Source organism: Chiloscyllium punctatum, chromosome 12 (genome assembly GCF_047496795.1).
Source record: "Chiloscyllium punctatum isolate Juve2018m chromosome 12, sChiPun1.3, whole genome shotgun sequence".
Taxonomy (NCBI): domain Eukaryota; kingdom Metazoa; phylum Chordata; class Chondrichthyes; order Orectolobiformes; family Hemiscylliidae; genus Chiloscyllium; species Chiloscyllium punctatum.
Genome location: NC_092750.1, coordinates 112,978,568 through 112,995,754, shown reverse-complemented (window position 1 = coordinate 112,995,754; position 17,187 = coordinate 112,978,568). Strand labels below are relative to the sequence as shown.

Here is a 17,187-nt window from a genome sequence, read left to right as displayed (position 1 = left end):
TGTTATGATCTTTTGGTTGAATGTTTTAAATGTAAAATACAGGTACTAATGTATTCGAGAGTAGTCTTTTGTAAAGCTGTAAGACTCTGCCTTTTTCTGGGTCTACAGATTAAGCTGCAGAGATGGCCATTCGTACAGTGATGTGCACTTCCTGGAGGAGAGTAGGGGGAGTTTGAATGATCCTGAGGATAGCCTACAGGAAGTGATGCAAATCCTCTTGGATCACATGGATTAGATGGAGCGGTGCTTAATGGTAATGAAGAATTTACAAAAGTCAGGATGTGTGATAGGTGGCAGTTTCAGGCCGAAAAACTGCCGATACAGTCAGGTAGATGGGTTACCTCTCGGAAAGGTAGGAGAGGGAGGTAGGTAGAGAAGGAGTCTCCTGTGGCTATCCCCGTCTGAAACAAGTATACTATTATGGATAATGTAGGTGGTCATAGACTCTCAGGGGAATTTTGCACTGACAGCCAAGTTACTGCTACTGAGACTGGCTCAACTATAATGAGAGGTATATCGGATTCCAAACGCTCAAGGATGATAAGGGACTCTGTAGTTGGGCACAGACTGCCCTTTCTGTAGCTGACAGACATCAGAATGGGGTGGTACCTCCCTGGTGCCAGGATCAAGGATGTTTCGGACAGGTAGCAGAATATTCTCAAAGGGAAGAATGACCAGTGAGAGGTCATTGTACATTGGTACCAATGACATAGGAAGGGGAAGAGATGAAGTCCTGATGAGAGAATATAGCAAATTAGCCTGGAATATAAAAAAGTAGGTCCTCGACCATAATATCTGCATTACTTCTGGTGCTACATGCTAGTGAGAGTAGGAATAGCAGGATGGAGGAGATGAATGATTGGCTAAGGAGCTGGTGTAGGGCAGAAGGATTCACATCTTTTGATCATTGTAAGCTCCTCTGGAGTAGAGTTGACCTGCATAAGAAGGATGGATTGTACCTGAATTAGAAAGTGTCTAATATCCAGGCAGGGAGATTTGCTAGTGTTACTCAGGTGGCATTAATCCAGTGAGGGTAAACCCAAAGAGATAGTGAGAAAAGAGGTAAGTCTGAGGCTGGTACAGTTCAGAAGTCAGACAGTCAAGACAGGCAAGGGCAAGGCACAGAACCAGGTGGAACTGACAAGTTGCACTACATTTACTTCAATGCAAGAGGCCGGACAGGGAAAGCAGATGGGCTCAGGGTATGGTTTTGAATGTGGCACTGGGATATCATGAGTATTACAGAAACGTTACTCAGAGATGGGTAGGACTGGCAGCGTAATGTTCCAGGGTATCGATGCAAGAGGAAGGATAGGAAGGGGGACATGAGAGGAGGCGGAGTGGCCTTTTTGTTTAGAGGTAGCATTACAGTTGTGCTGAGGGAGGATATTCCTGGGAGTACGTCCAGTGAAGTTATTTTGGTGGAACTGGGAAATAAGAAAGGGATCATCACCTTGTTGTTACTAACTGCGTGGGTTTCGTCTATTTGCTCTGGTTTCCTCCCATTATCTAAAGATATGCAGGTTGTGTGGATATTCCAGGCTGAATTGCCCATATTGTTCAGGGATGTGCACGCTAGGTGGATTAGCCATGGGGAATGCAGTGGTAAGGTAGGAGTCTCTGAGGGTCCGTGTGGTTGTGATGAGCTGAATGGCCTACTTCCACGCTGTCAGGGTTCTTTGATAATTCTACTAGTTTTAAAATAGTTACAGAAAATAATAGACCAGATCTAAATGGTGTTCTAAATTGGACAAAGGCGAATTTTGACAGTACAAGGTATTCCTTTGCTATTCCCAGGCTGGAAAGTGGGAACATAAGAACATAAGAAAGAGGAGCAGGAGTAGGCTACATGGCCCCTCAAGCCTGCTCTTCCATTTAATAAGATCAGGGCTGATCTTTTCATGGCCTCTGCTCCACTTTCCTGTTCTCTCACCATAACCCTTAATTCCTTTCCTGTTCACAAATCTACCTTTTGACCTAACGATAGTCAAGTCGATAACCTAAACTGCTGCACTCAGCAGCAAATTCCACAGATTCACAGATTTAGCTGAAGAAGTCCATCCTGAACTCAGTCCTAAATCTGATACCCCCTTATTTTGATGCTCTGCTCCCTAGTTTAAGTGACCCCTAGCGGAAATCACCTCCCTGCTTCTATCTTATCTACTCCGTTCATAATTTTATTTTTTTTCCCATCCAACCTCCCATATTTCGAAATTCCAATGAGCATACTACCAGTTTCCTCAATCTCTCTGCATCCGCCAACCCTCTGAAATCCTGACTGAAACTAGTGACCCTCCTCTACACTCCCTCCTGTGTCAGTACATCTTTGCGAATGTAAGGGGACCAAACCTGTACACAGTACTCCAGGTGTAGCCTCCCCAGCACCCTGTACAGCTGCAGCATAACCATCCCTCTAGCAATGAAGGACAATATTCCCTTCACTGTCTTAATTACCTGCTGTACCTGAAAACCAACTTGCTGTGATTCGTGCATAAGGACACCCAGCTCCCTCTGCACAGCAGCATGCTGCAAGTTTTCACCATTTCATCATCAGTTTGCTGTTAGTCTGACCAAAAGGGATGACTTCACGTTTCCCAATCTTGTCCTTCATCTGCCAGATCCTTACCCACTCACATAGCCTATCTGTATCCCTGTGCAGACTTACAGTGGCCTCGGCACACATTGCTCTACCACTCATCTTAGTGAAGTCTACCTTTCATGAATCGATGCTGTGTCTGCTCAATGAGATAATTTCTATCCACATAGCTCACTATTTCTTCCTTAAGAGATCGGGCATTTTCCCCACCAAAGAAGTTATGCTAACAGGTCCATTTTAAAATATTCGCATCACATTTGTAGCTTGCCAATCTGTCAGATCTGTCCCAGAGTCCAGCAAATTTTAGTGAATTATCACGAGTGCATTTGCTATTTACCCACTGCCATCTGTTAACGTCCCCTGGGATGCACTCCATCACGGCCAGGAGACCCATCTACCTTTCGGCTGTTATCTTTCCCAACACCACCTCTTTACTGAGAATGATTGCTTCTTTGTCCTCATCTGCCATTGCGTCCATAGGCCTGCAACAACGAGAGTACACAGACAGTATGTTCCTGTTAAGGCCTTAATAGGTAGTGTAGGGAATGCTGCCTGTCGAGAGAAATTGAGAGTCTCGTCAAGAAAATGAAGGAGCGATACGGCAGGTGCAGACAGCTGGGTTTGTGTAAATTCCTGGAGGAGTATAGGGGCAGTCGGAGTCTCCTCGAGGGAAACCAGGAGAGCAAAAACGGGACATGAGAGAGCTTTGGGAAATAGGTTCCCAGAGAATCCAGAGATTCCAGAAATACACTAAGGATAAACGAGTAAGCAGGCAGAGAATAGGGACCCTCAAAGATCAAGAAAAAGGTCCTATTTGTCCGAGATAAGTATATACCTGTCAGGCAGGGCGGAAGCTGTAGAGTGCAGGAGCTGTGGTTTACAAAGGAAATGGAATCTCTCTTCAAAAGGAAGAAGGCGGCTTATGTTAGGATGAGATGTGAAGCGTCTGTTAGGGCGCTTGAGGGTTACAAAATAGCCAGCAAAGTCCTAAAGAAAGAGCTCAGAAGTGCCAGGAGGACACATGAGAAATTGTTGGCGGATAGAAACAGGGTAAACCCTAAGGCTTTCTATAGGTATTTAAAGAATGACGAATAAGATTAGGGCCAATCAAGGATAGTAGTGGGGAGTTGTGTGTAGAGTCAGAGGAGATAGGGGAAGCACTAAATGAATATTTTTCAACAGTATTCCCTTTAGAAAATGACAATGTTGTTGAGATTACTGAGATACAGGCTACTAGACTAGGTGGGATTAAGGCTCATGAGGAAGAGGTATTAGAAATCTTGCAGAGTGTGAAAATAGATAAAACCCATTTGGCCCAGTGAACTTATCCCAGGATCCTCTGGGAAGCCAAGGTAGAGATTGCCGAGCCTTGGCATTGATCTTTAAATCATCATTGTCTACAGGAATAGTGCCAGAAGACTGGAGGATAGCACATGTGGTTCCCCTGTTCAAGAAGGGGAGTAGAGACAACCCTGGTAATTATAGACTAGTGAGCCTTACATCAGTTGTTGGTAAAGTGTTGGAAAAGGTTATAAGAGATATGATCCAGAAAAGAATAATTTGATTAGGGATAGTCAGCACGGTTTTGTGAAGGGTAGGTCGTGCCTCACAAACCTTATTGAGTTCTTTGAGAAGGTGACCAAACAGATAGGTGAGAGTAAACCGGTTGATGTGGTGTATATGGATTTCAGCAACGCGTTCGATAAGGTTCCCCACAGTAGACTATTGTACAAAATGCGGAAGGATGGGATTGTGGGAGATAAAGCAGTTTGGATCAGTAATTGGCTCGCTGAAAGCAGACAGTGGTGATTGATGGGAAACGTTCATCCTGGAGTCCAGTTGCCAGTAGTGTACCGCAAGGGTCGGCGTTGGGTCCACTGTTGTTCGTCATTTTCATAAACTACCTGGATGAGGGCGTAGAAGGATGGATTAGTAAATTTGCAGACAACACGAAGGTTGGTGGAGTTGTGGATAGTGACGAAGGATGTTGTACGTTACAGAGAGACTTAGATAAGCTGCAGAACTGGGCTGAGAGGTGGCAAATGGAGTTTAATGCGGACAAGTGTGAGGTGATTCACTTTGGTCAGAGTAACTGGAATGCAAAGTACTGGGCTAATGGTATGATTCTTGGTAGTGTAGATGAGCAGAGAGATCTCAGTGTCCAGGTACACATTTCCTTGAAAGTTGCCACCAGGTTGACGGGGTTGTTTAGAAGGCATACAGGGTTTTAGCTTTTATTAACAGGGGGATCGAAATCCGGAACCATGATGTTATGCTACAGCTGTACAAAACTCTAGTGAGGCTGCACTTAGAGTATTGTGTACAGTTCTGTTCCCCACATTATAAGGAGGATGTGGAAGCTTTGAAAGGGTGCAGAGGTGATTTACTAGGATGTTGCCTGGTATGGTGGGAAGGTCTTACAAGGAAAGGCTGAGGGACTTGAGGCTGTTTTCGTTAGAGAAGAAGGTTGATACGTTACTTAATAGAGACATACAAGATAATCAGATGGTTAGATAGGGTGGACAGGGAGAGCCTTTTTCCAAGAATAGTGACGGCGAGCACGAGGAGATATAGCTTTAAATTGAGGGGTGATAGATATAGGACAGATGTCAGAGGTAATTTCTTTACTCAGAGAGTAGTCCGTGTATGGAATGCTTTGCCTGCAGTAGATTCACCAACTTTAAGTACATTTAAGTCGTTATTGGACAAGCAAATGGACGTACATGGAATAGTGTTGGTTAAATGGGCTTCAGATTGGTATGACAGGTCGGCGCGACATTGAGGGCCGAAGAGCCTGTACTGTGTTTTAATGTTCTATGTTCTATGAGCAATATGCTGTAAGGATCGTTTCTGGGTCCACTGCTTTTCTTCATTTATGTAAATGTTTTCTATGTGAATATAGGAGGCATGGTCAGTGACTTTACATAGATACCAAAATTGGAGGTGCAGTGGACAGGGAAGAAGGTTACCTCAGATTATAATGGGACTTCAAACAAATGGGCTAAGGAGTGGCAGATGGAGTTTAATTCAGAAAAATGTGAGGTGCTCCATTTTGGAAAATCAAATCAGGGCAGGACTAATACACTTAATGGAAAGGTCCTGAGGAGCGTTGCTGAACAAAGATCTTGGAGTGCAGGTTCATAGTTCCTGAAAGTGGAGTCATAGATAGGCAGGGTAGTGAAGAAGGCGTTTAGTATCCTTGCCTTTACTGGTTAGTGGATTGAGTACACGAGTTGTGACGGCATTTTGTGGCTGTTCAGCACATTGATTCAGCCACTTCTGAAATTTTGCTTTCAGTCCTGGTTTCCCCGCTATCGGAATGATATTGTGAAACTTGAAAGGGTTCAGAAAAGATGTGCAAAGATGTTACTAGGGTTGAGGGTTTCAGCTATATAGGGATGGGCTGAATAGGCTGGGGCTGTTTTCCCTGGAGCATCGGATGCTGACAGATGACCTCAGTGGTTGATACAATTGTGAGGGACATGGATAGGGTGATCAACCAGGATCTTATTCACAGGTTAGGTGTGTCCAAATCTATGGGGCACAGGCTTAAGGAGTGAGGAAAACAATTTATAAGGGATCTGAGGGGCATTGTTTTCAAGCTGAACGTGCTATGTGTATGGAATGAGCTGCCAGAGAAAGTGTGGTGGCTGGAACAATTGCAACATTTAAAAGGCAACATTTAAAAGATTGGGTAAGTGATTAGGAAAGGTTTAGAAGGTTATGGGCCAAGTGTTGTCAAATGGGACGAGATTAATTTAGAATATCTGATCGGCATGGACAAGTTGGACCAAACGGTTGGTTTCTGTGCTGTACATCTCGATAACACTGAAACATTAAAATAAGATACGTTTCTCTATGTGGAGAGTTAGCAGAAGGTCGGATAATTCTCCTTGGAACTCAGAAAGTTAAGCAGTGATTTCAACTAGGAGCAGATTTCTTACAGGCAAATGGGAGGTGAGTTGGGACAGACTGGCACCATCTCCAGAGAGAGAGAGTACAGCCCCAATGGGCTGAATAGCCCCCAGTCCCTCTACTCTGTGATACTGCCCCCTTTCACTGAATGTTGAAGCTCATGCCAGTGCAGAGCCATAGAGATATACAGCATGAAAACAGCCCTTTTGGTCAAACTAGTCCATGCTGACCAGATATCCGAACTTAATCTCGTCCCATTTGCCAACACTTGGCACACATCCCACTACACCCTTCCAATACATACACCCATCCAGATGCCAAATGGTCTAGTTTTACCAACTTCCACCACTTCCCCTGACAGAAGATTCCATACACACACCACCTGCTGTGAAAAAAGTTGACCCTCTGATCCCTTTTATATATTTCCCCTCGCACATTGAACCTATGCCCGCTAGTTCTGGACACCCCCACCCCAGGGCAAGGACCTTGTCTATTTATCCTATCCATGCCCCTCATGATTTGATAAACCTCTATAAGGTCACCCTTCAGCCTCCAATACTCCTGGGAGGAGCGCACAACTCGTGTCACAATGGGGCCGGTGAGATTGATGGCAGCTTCAGACCAATAGGAGAGTTGATGTGATCCTCCAGACAATGGGAGTGAATGAGGGGTGGGTCCAGTGGGCCAACATGTGACCATAAACTGTGCAGGTGCACTGTCACTATGGTGCGGGTGTACTCCGTGAGTGTGAAGGGAATGAGAGAGACAGCAGAGATTGGGAGAGAAATTGAGTTTGTATGGACTGGGAATGTTGATAAACACACGGTTTTAGGTGGCTAGACCTGAATTAGAAATTCCTGGTAAATTAGAACCAAAAGAGCTGCGGATGCTGTAAATCTCACAATAACCAAAAGGTACTGGAAAAGCTCAGCAGGTCTGGCAGCATCTGAGAAGAGAAATCAGAATTAACATTTTGGATTCGCTGAGCCTTCCTCAGAGCCGATGTGACTGAAAAGAAATGTCGCTTTTTATGCAGAAGGTAGGGGTTAAGGAGTACATGATAGGTGGGGATAGAGTCCAAAGAAAGAGATGGGAGCAGTTGGACAACGGAGTGGATAACGAACTGGCTGGGGGAGGGTGAATAGCTGTTTATGAGGACTGTTAGTGGCGAACCATAGGTAGTGTGTAATGGCATGCTCTATGATAACAAGGACTGGTGTGTGGGTTAAGAGGCTAGGGCGCTAGGACATTGGAGAGTTCAGGGCCTAAAATTATTGAATTTGATAGAGGTGTTCAGGATGTCCAAGTAGAAAATGAGGTGTTGTTCTTCCAGCTTGTGTTAAAGTGTGGCGCTGGAAAAGCACAGCAGGTCAGGTAGCTGACCTTCAGCACTTGATCACCCTGAAGCTCTACTTTCCAGGGACTGTACACTTGTTCTGAGCCCTTCAGAGGGATTGAAGGGGATAGGGAGAGAACAGGAACAGGGTTGTGTTGTAATCTACAAAATAACGGTCACCCTCCCCCTCTCGGTGTCTCCCCTCTGTCTCCCATCCCCCATCATGCCTCCTCCCCACCGCAGGGAAAAGATCTTGTGTATTTTCCCTATCCATGCCCCTACTGATTTGATAAACCTCTATAAGGTCACCCATCAGCATCTGACGCTCCAGGGAAAACAGTGTATTCATCCGCTCCCTTTGGTTCGAATCCTCCAACCCTAGCAACATGCTTGTAATACTTTGCTGACCCCTTTCAAGTTTCACAATATTGTTTTGATAGGAAAGAGATCAGAATTGCATGCAATATTCCAAGCATGACCTAACCAAGGCCCTGTACAGCCGCAATATGACTTCCCACCTCCTATACTCAGTGCTCTGACCAATAAAGGAAAATATACTAAACACCTTCTTAACTATCCTATCTACCTGTGATTCTGCATTTCAAGGAGCTATGAACCTGTACTCCAAAGTCTCTTTCTCAGCAGCAATCCCGAGGACCTTATCATTAAGTGTATTCACCCTGCTAATATTTGCTTTTCCAAAATGCAGCACCTCACATTAATCTAAATTAAACTCCATCTGCCAGTCCTCAGCACATTCAACCATCTGATCAAGATCCCATTATAATCTGAGGTAATCCTGTTCACTGTCCACTACACCTCCAATTTTGGGGTCATCTTACGAACATTACTTCCTATATTCACATCCAAATCATTTATATAAATTATGAACATTTCAGGATCCAGCACCGATACATTGTGACATCCCACTGGTCACAGGTCTCCAATCTGAAAAGCAACCTTCCACCACCACCCTCTGTCTTCTCCCTTTGAACAAGTTTTGTATCCAAATGGCTAGTTGTCTCTGTATTCCATGAGATCTAACCTTGCTAACCAGTCTCCCATGGGGAACCTTGTTGAATGCCTTACTGAAGTCCATGTAGATTATTTCTACCGCTTTGCCGTCATCAATCCTCTTTGTTGTTACTTCAAAAAAATTGAATCAAGTTCATGAGACGTGATTTCTCACACACAAAGCCGTTATTAATATCCCGGACTTAACTCTGTGCATTGGGGTCTGCGTCACCCAGTTATGGGTGTTAATATTCTGGATAAATTTCACATACACCAGCTTTGTGTTGGTGACTGTGTACTGAGTCTTGTTAATAACACCAACACAGATGAGTTCCTTTTGAAAGGCAGTCCCTATATCCCTAACCCCCTTCCAGTTGCTCTGTCTCCTCCATTCCCACCGTAGACAGTAAGTGGGAGGAGCTCATGGAGTTTCCATGTGAGTGAGATTGAGAAAATCTTCCCTTCTTTCCACTAGCCCACCAAGAAATGGCGGTAGTGTCCTTACCTCTGGACCAAGAGAATCGGGTTCAGAGTTTGGTAACAGCGGCTTTGAAGAGGCTGATTGGAAATCATGCCCAAGCCACCAGGCCATACTGTCTCCCAGCTGTCCCTGCCTGAGTCTCCAAACAGAACCATCCTGTCGTTTCTCTCCTGTCAGGCTCTCCCATTGCTCAGTTTGTCCAGTATTCCCTCCTGCTGCTGCACTGCTCCTGTCCCTCACTGACCTGTCCATCCCCAAGTGTCCTCCACATTCATTCGTTGTTTACAATCCCATTGTTCCAGTCCTGCAGCCCCTCCCCCTCCACTCTATTGGGCACAGCTGCTGTCAATCACCCAGGCACCTGTGTGATCTGGAGCATGCTCTGTAGGAGGGGAGACCTGTGCACGGGCGCAGTGCTGGCCAATTGTTGGCGTATGTGCAGTATGGGTCAGTGCCAGCGAGGGAGGCTTTGGATGTGTGGGATTAATCTGTCATTGGCTGCTCCCTCCCTTCCTCCCTCTGAGAACAGGACCCAGGGGACTGGTCCCTGCCCTGGTATCGTGACAAGTGGTCGGCGTATCGGTGGGGGGAGCATTTTGCAGAAAGTTATCAGAACTCAGGTGAAGATTCAGGAATGTTATGGAAAGGAACAAATGTAGGCCTGCAATTAAAGTTCTAATTTGGTTCATTTTAGTTCAACCAGATGTGATTTGTCCAGTGTGTGCAGGATGGTTCTTATCAGAGGGTTGGTGTGGAGGAAATAAATAAGAGGTTCCAGATTGGAAAAAAAAATCAATGTTGGTCTGACTAGGAAACCTTGGGAGGTGGGGGGAGGATTCACCAACACCCAGGAGACTCCGAGTCAGATTCATTGATTTGATTAGATTAGACTTCCTGCAGTGTGGAAACATGCCCTTCGGCCCAGCCAGTCCACACCGACCCTCGGAAGTGTAGCCCACCCAGACCCATTTCCCTCTGACTAATGCACATAACACTATGGGCAATTTAGCCTAGCCGATTCACCTGACCAATGCATCTTTGGATTGTGGGAGAAAACCGGCGCACCCGGAGAAAACCCACGCAGACACGGAGAGAACATGCAAATTCCACACGGACGCTGTGAGGCAGCAGTGCCATCGTGCCACACCTTTGTTTTGGTCCTTAGTCTGCAGGCAGGAGCTAAGAAGCTGAATTCAACGAGAGGAGAGAGCATTAGAACTGGGTGTGGAGGAAAGGGGTGAGGAGATTGGTTTGGATTTCAGTTCACAGAAGGGAGAAATTGTGAGACTGAGAATTAAAGCTTTGGGGGAACAAAGAAACTACAATTTAATACTATAATTGTCTTATGAATTTCCATCCTGTGTTAATGGTGGTGACTTGTTTTCTCTGTTGTAGGGTACTGAAAGGGCAGATTTGTGAATGAGAAATTCAGATTGAACTTCATGTTCAGTTTTGACAGTTACTTAATCCGTGCCGATCTGAATATCATTGGCCTTTTCATGTGGAAAGAAAGGTGTGTATTCTGTCCGTGGGCGAATATTTCAAGTGTCAATGTGACTGGAAAAATTACTGAGACACAGCCAAGTCCATGTCAGCGTGGTGAATGTGGAGAGAGCTTTCATTTGTTTTTAAAAGTCTGAAAATACATGTCACATTTCCCAGGAATAATGAAGTTACAGATTTGTTTTGTATGAGGACAAGTTTTTAATTAACCATGCAACCAGAAAGACAGAAGGATACCTGCACCATGGAAAATACAATGAAAACGGGATTGTTGTAATGGGGTTAATTTTCGATCATGGCTTGTAATCCGTTGGGGATGTCACGTCTGTTCCAGCGCCGTGGGGAGACACTGGAAATGTGATGAATGCAGTGAAGATTTCGGTTATTCAACTGGATAAGGTGCAGAAGAAATGGGCTCAAGGGTCTGAGTTAGAGGGAGAGGTTGGACAAGCGAGGATTCTTTTTTGTTTAGAGCAGAGGAAACAGAGGGGAGATCTATTTCTGGCAGTGTATAATATTGTGACAGGCTTGGGTAAGGTGAATGCACTCAGTCTTTTTCCCAGGAAATCAAGGAGTAGAGGGCATCAGTTTAAGGTGAGAGGAGAAATTATGAAAGGGAACCTGAGGGGCAACTGTTTTACATAGAAGGTGGTATGTATATGGACTGAGCTGCCAGTGGAAGTGGTTGAGGTGGGTACATTAACAACATGTAAAAGACATTTGGACAAATACATGGATAGCAAAGGGTCAGATGCAGATGGGCCAAGTGCAGGGAAATGGGTTCGCGTGGATGGACATATTGGCCGGCATGGGCCAGATTGGGCCAAAGGGCCTGTCTCTGCTGTAGGACTCTGACTCCAAATATATTTTCTATTTCTCCCGCCACCTCTGGTAGTACCCTGGGATGTATTCCATCCTGGCAAAGAGACATGTCTACCTTTAGCTCCATTAGCTTGCCCAGCTCTAACACTTTCGTGATAATGGTTGTTCCTTGGTCTTCACCTTCCTCAGTCTCCTTATCAATTACTGGCATGTTCTTCGTATCCTCCACTGTGAAGACTGACTGCTGTGTACTCATATTCCTGAACCCTGCTGGATAGGAATAACTGGGCACAGAACTCTGAGAGGTCTTCTTTGAGTCTTTATTGATGAGACATGGCAGTTACCTGGATAGTGTACATGCAGAACACCTCCAGGCAGCATCAGGTAACTCCCCGCCTGTCCGATGTGCCGCTCCCATTCTTATACCTTTGTGGTTTGTGTTTTGAATGGACGCTGTCTCTCAATATTATCTCCATGGCAACGGCAGTTAAAAAAGTCGAGTTCAGCTCAGCACTTTGTGGTTAAACCACATACCCCTCCCTCACGGCCCTGTGGCTCAGTCAGGTATCTGACAGGCACTTCAGTTTCCGTGGGGCTGTCTATCAGGATTCTGATGTGGAAGAACTGGTGTTGGAGTGGGGTGGGCAAAGTTAAAAGCCACACATCACCAAGTTATAGTCCAACAGGTTTATTTGGAAGTACAAGCTTTTGGAGTGTGCTGAGATTTTGCACTTGATCAGGATTATCTCTATGGTAACAGTTAAGTGCTTCAACAATTACAGAGGCCATATGTTCCCCAAATAATAGGTTCCCCTCTAGCAGTGTAAACTGCTATTCCAGCCCTGGGGATAGCTACTCATCACTTTTCTCCCCCAATCCCATCCAGCTTTCTGTTGATCTTTAAAGTTTTTCTAATCTCCTAGTTTCTTCTTGGTCTTTGCCAATTTGAATGCTTTCTATTTCAGTTTGATAGACTCCCTTATTTCCTTATCCACCCACGGCAGATTATTCCATTTCCTACAGTCCTCCCTTTTCACTGATATATAATTTTGCTGAGCAGTTTGAAAGATTATTTGATATTCCTCCATTGTCTGTCAACTGTCCCACCCTAAAGTCTTTGCTTCCAGTCTACATTAGCCAACTCCTGCCTCATCCTATTGTAGTCTCCTTTGTTTAAACACAGGATCTTGGGATTGGATTTAATCTTCCCGCTTTCCAACTGTATTCTAAATTCAACCAGATTTATCACAAGTCTTTTATCAGATTACGAGGTGAGGCCATGTTACCTGGATGTTTTGGTTTTCATTGTCAGAGACCTTGGCTTTGTAATAAAGTACAGGATAGATGTTCAAAACAGAGTATTCTGGACGGTGTGAATGTACTGAACAGTCTAAAACCATAAATCACTGTCTCCCCTCAGTTTACATGATCTGGAGATGCCGGTGTTGGACTGGGGTGTACAAAGTTAAAAATCTCATAACACCAGGTTATAGTCCCTCAGGTTTAATTGGAAGCACACTGGATTTCGGAGCGTTGCTCCTTCATCATGATCCAATTAAATAAGTTGGACTATAACCGGTCTAACTCACCTCAGTTTAAAATTGAAAAATCATTTTCTCCCACATGCTTCCTTACTTTCGAAGTTTGAAACGCTAATCCACCTGACTATCCTGCTTTTTCCAAAAATCTCCTTTGGTGAAGGTGGTGAGTTTTGGATTCAGCTTTTCCGTTATTACCGCAAGAAGATAAGCACTGGGCACAGGAGAGGCAATGCAGCTCCACCATTTAATACCATGCTGATTGAGCTCACCTCGGTCTCAGCTGGATTTTCCTGCCTGCTCTCTCTTACCCTTCAATTCATTGCAAATTCAACATCTGTATTTCTTCAGTAAATTTGCTCATTGTCCTAGCATCTACCGCATTTTGAATAGGGAATTCCACAGATACACAGCACATTGAGATAGGTACATTCTTCTATATGAGAATGGAATAGGAGCCCTACCGTGCAGAAATAGGGTAATCGTCCATGGAGTCCACACCAACCCTATCATGAGCATCCCATTCACACTCACCCATTCCCTGTATTTCCCATGGTTAATGGCTTAACCTGCACAGGTATGGGCACTGGGAATTTCGCATAGCCAATCCACTTTACCTGCACATCTTTGGACTGTGGGATGAAACTCGAGCACCCAGAGGAAACCCGCAGTGACGCAGGGAGCACGTGTAAACTCCACACAGTTGCCTAAGGCTGTAACCAAATCCAGGTCTCTGACGCTGTGAGTCAGCAATGCTAACCATTGAGTCACCTCTGCTTAAAATCTCCTGCTCCTATTATTCTCGCCACACCCCAGTTGGCTGAATCTATATTCCTTACATCAGAAAATCAGGTTGTGGAAGCAGATGTTTCAATAAAACCCAGAGACAATCCAAATGTTATGTGTGTCTGAATGGGGATCAGATACACAACACCCTCCAGTCTACACTTTTCGTTGACTTTCCAGAGACAGGGCTCCAATGGCGTCATGGGGACTACAACTCCCACAATCCCTGAGGCAGGGACCACACGTGTGTGGGGAAACACGGCACTGTACATGTACAAAATGTGTGCGGGTTTTGGAGCATGTGCTTTGGGTAAATATGCTTTGCGGAAAGTTTTTCACACTGTGATTGGCTGGAGGAGGAACGTATTTACTCATAGTATTGATCTGTTGGGGGAGGGGGTCAAAGTATCACTACATCCATGTAGGACCACTCTCCATCCCCAATTCATTGTAATGGTCGGAATCAACTAATGGGGAACGAAGAAGGATCTGATCCATTCTCCCAGATTGAAGGTTCCTCTTCTGTCCAGGATCTGCCACCTCCCTTTCTTTCCTTTTGTTTCATTCTGCTGTTACATTATTCACTTGCAGCAACTGAAGGGAAAGGAAGTGAACCCAGAAAGGGTGCAGAGTCTAACCAGGGACGGGAAGTGGTGGCATGGATCTGTTTATCAGTTACTCCATGAGAATGTGGAGGGTGTACATTAGGGGGTAGCAGAGTCAGAATGGTGGGAGAGAGTAAGTGGGCTGGAGGGTTACAGCTTTGAGGGAAGAAAGGGAAAAAGAGTAAGTAGAATTGTCTGCTCTGAATTTCTAACATGTACATATTCCTTTATACAGGGTGCTAGATGGTGAAGATTTGCAGACTGAAATCTCAAAGTCATGTGCAGATCATGATTAAGTTAACCAGCATTTGAAGAAGCAAAGACAGAGAATCACTCAGCCAAAATCCTGCAACACTCTCATCGCAGCATTTTCGATCTCTCTGCACCAAATGGACTGTGAATTGTACAAGACAGCAGCTCCCTACCATCTTCTCAAGGGTAACTAGAGATGGGGAATAAATGCTGGCTGAGCCAGTGATGCCCATATCCTGGAAATGGTTTCTATCTCTAGTTGCTGAACCCCAGTTGATGTTCCTGCAGGATGATGAGGGACGCTGAGTGCATCCTCCAGGAGGTAGCACCATCACATTACCCCTGCCTACACCCACACAGTAACACAGCAACATCACTGGAACAAAAGGCAGTGAAGCCAAAGGAGGACTTAGATATAGTTCTTCAAGGTAAAGTCATGAAAAGGGATTGGAACACAGCAGGAGACTGAGCTGGATGGTCAGCTGTTTCCCATTGAATGGTGGAGCAGGATTGAAAGGCTGAATGGTCTCCTCCTGCTGCTATCCCCCAGGTCTGTATATAGTCATGGAGCCTGGGCAGGAAGGAGTTCGCAGGGATTCTCCAGGAGATTGCACTTCCACAACAGTTTTCAGTGAGGGATGGTTTGATGGATTTTATTTAACATTTATCTTTAACAAAAGGTTTGTAAATTTTGGTTTTAAAATGTTGTAAAAGTTATTTTGCACAGCAAATAAAATTAAAGAAAATAACGTAAACTGTCTGAATATAACAGTTTTAAAACTTTCAACCCTTGTAAAACAAAATCCTGTCTATTCCTGGACACAATCACTTTCCAGCTACTCAAACTCCAGGGAAATATTCCCTCCCTGTCTGAACCTTTGGTTTGATTTAACTGCTTTTCAGTTCTCGTTCTGTTAGCTGTGAAGCATTCTTTTTCCCCATTTCTCCGACCCAGAAATGTGAGCACAGCAATCTACCCACCATCAAAATCATCAGTACGCCATTTTGCTTTTGGTTAACATATAATCACCAGCAGTGCAAATGTGAGGACTGCAGATGCTGGAAACAAGAGCCTAGATTAGAGGGATGCTGGAAAAGGCCTTTTGCTGAAATGTTGATTTTCCGGCTCCTCAGATCCTGCCTGACCTGCTGTGCTTTTCCAACACCACTCTAATCTAGACATATAATCACCAGCAGTCAACCATTTGTGTAACCAATTGAATATTTCCAAACAAAGCCCATTTCGGGCCAAGCAAACCATTACAAGTGTCAGAATGAGAAGGGACTAAATCAAAGTAGAGTTGTGGGGAGGGGGCAGCGATGGAGATAAAGCACTATATCCCCTGCGGTGCCCACTTCTATCTAAAGGCATCGAGAGCATTGATCCACACCACATGCTCCTTTTCCAAGGACACCCTTCTGTGTAGCATTTATCCTCAATCATAGAATAGAATCCCTACAGTGTGGGAGGAGAGCATTGGCCCATCAAACCCCACCGACCATCCGAAGAACATCACGCCCAGAGCACTCCATCACTGTAACACTGCATTTCCCATGGCTGATCCACCTAGTCTGTACAATTCTGGATCCTGTGGACAATTTAGCACGACTGATCCACCTAACCTGCACATCTTTGGACTATGGGAGGAAACCAGAACACCTGGAGGGGACCCACACTATCATGGAGAGAATGTGGGAACTCCACACAGGCCGTTGGACAAGGCTGGACTCCAACTTTGTACCTGATGCTGTGAAGCAGCTGTGCTACAATCACAATTTAAATCAAAACAGATGATCCCTGCTCATTGTCACATTGCTGTTTGTGGGGACTTACTGCCCAGAGAGACATCCTGAGGTTCAGAAAGTGGCAATGTAAGTTCAGTCACCTCCAGCCCAGTTAATGTGGTTAACAACAACATCAATACTCCAACAGTGTCATCATGTACAAGGTCCACTCCTGACTCTGATGGACAGTAACATCAGAATCAGAGTCCTGCAGTCCACATGGAGCAGGGGGATGACCACTTCCCTGTGAGCACTCACTGGGCTCTCAATCGTGTTGAAGACGCAGCAAATCTCTTGTCACACAGAGGGGTGAACAGCTCCTACCCAGTGTGAACACGCTGGAGTCTCAGGGGGTGGGATGAATAACTGAATCCCTTCTCTTCACTGAGCATCTGAATGAGATCTGCCTCAGTAGATTGTGAGGTCGAGTAAATCCCTTCTCATACGTGGGGCAGGTGAAATGCCTCTCTGCAGTGTGACTGTGTCGGTGAGTGTCCCACTGTTCGGGTGAAGTGAATTCCTTATTCTGATTGAGCCCGTCCTCCTGTTTCTCT

General features: G+C 45.1%; 1 long non-coding RNA gene across 4 annotated transcripts in view; it reads left to right on the top strand.

Moving 5' to 3' along the window:
• Positions 1-15,603, top strand: part of LOC140483985 (uncharacterized) — a 32,122-nt gene extending 16,519 nt beyond the window's left edge. For all 4 annotated transcript variants that reach the window (XR_011962147.1, XR_011962144.1, XR_011962146.1 and 1 more), the window contains 2 exons: positions 10,738-10,855; positions 14,832-15,603. This is a non-coding gene — a long non-coding RNA (uncharacterized lncRNA). The remainder of the gene's footprint in view (positions 1-10,737; positions 10,856-14,831) is intronic.
• Positions 15,604-17,187: the final 1,584 nt, after the last annotated feature.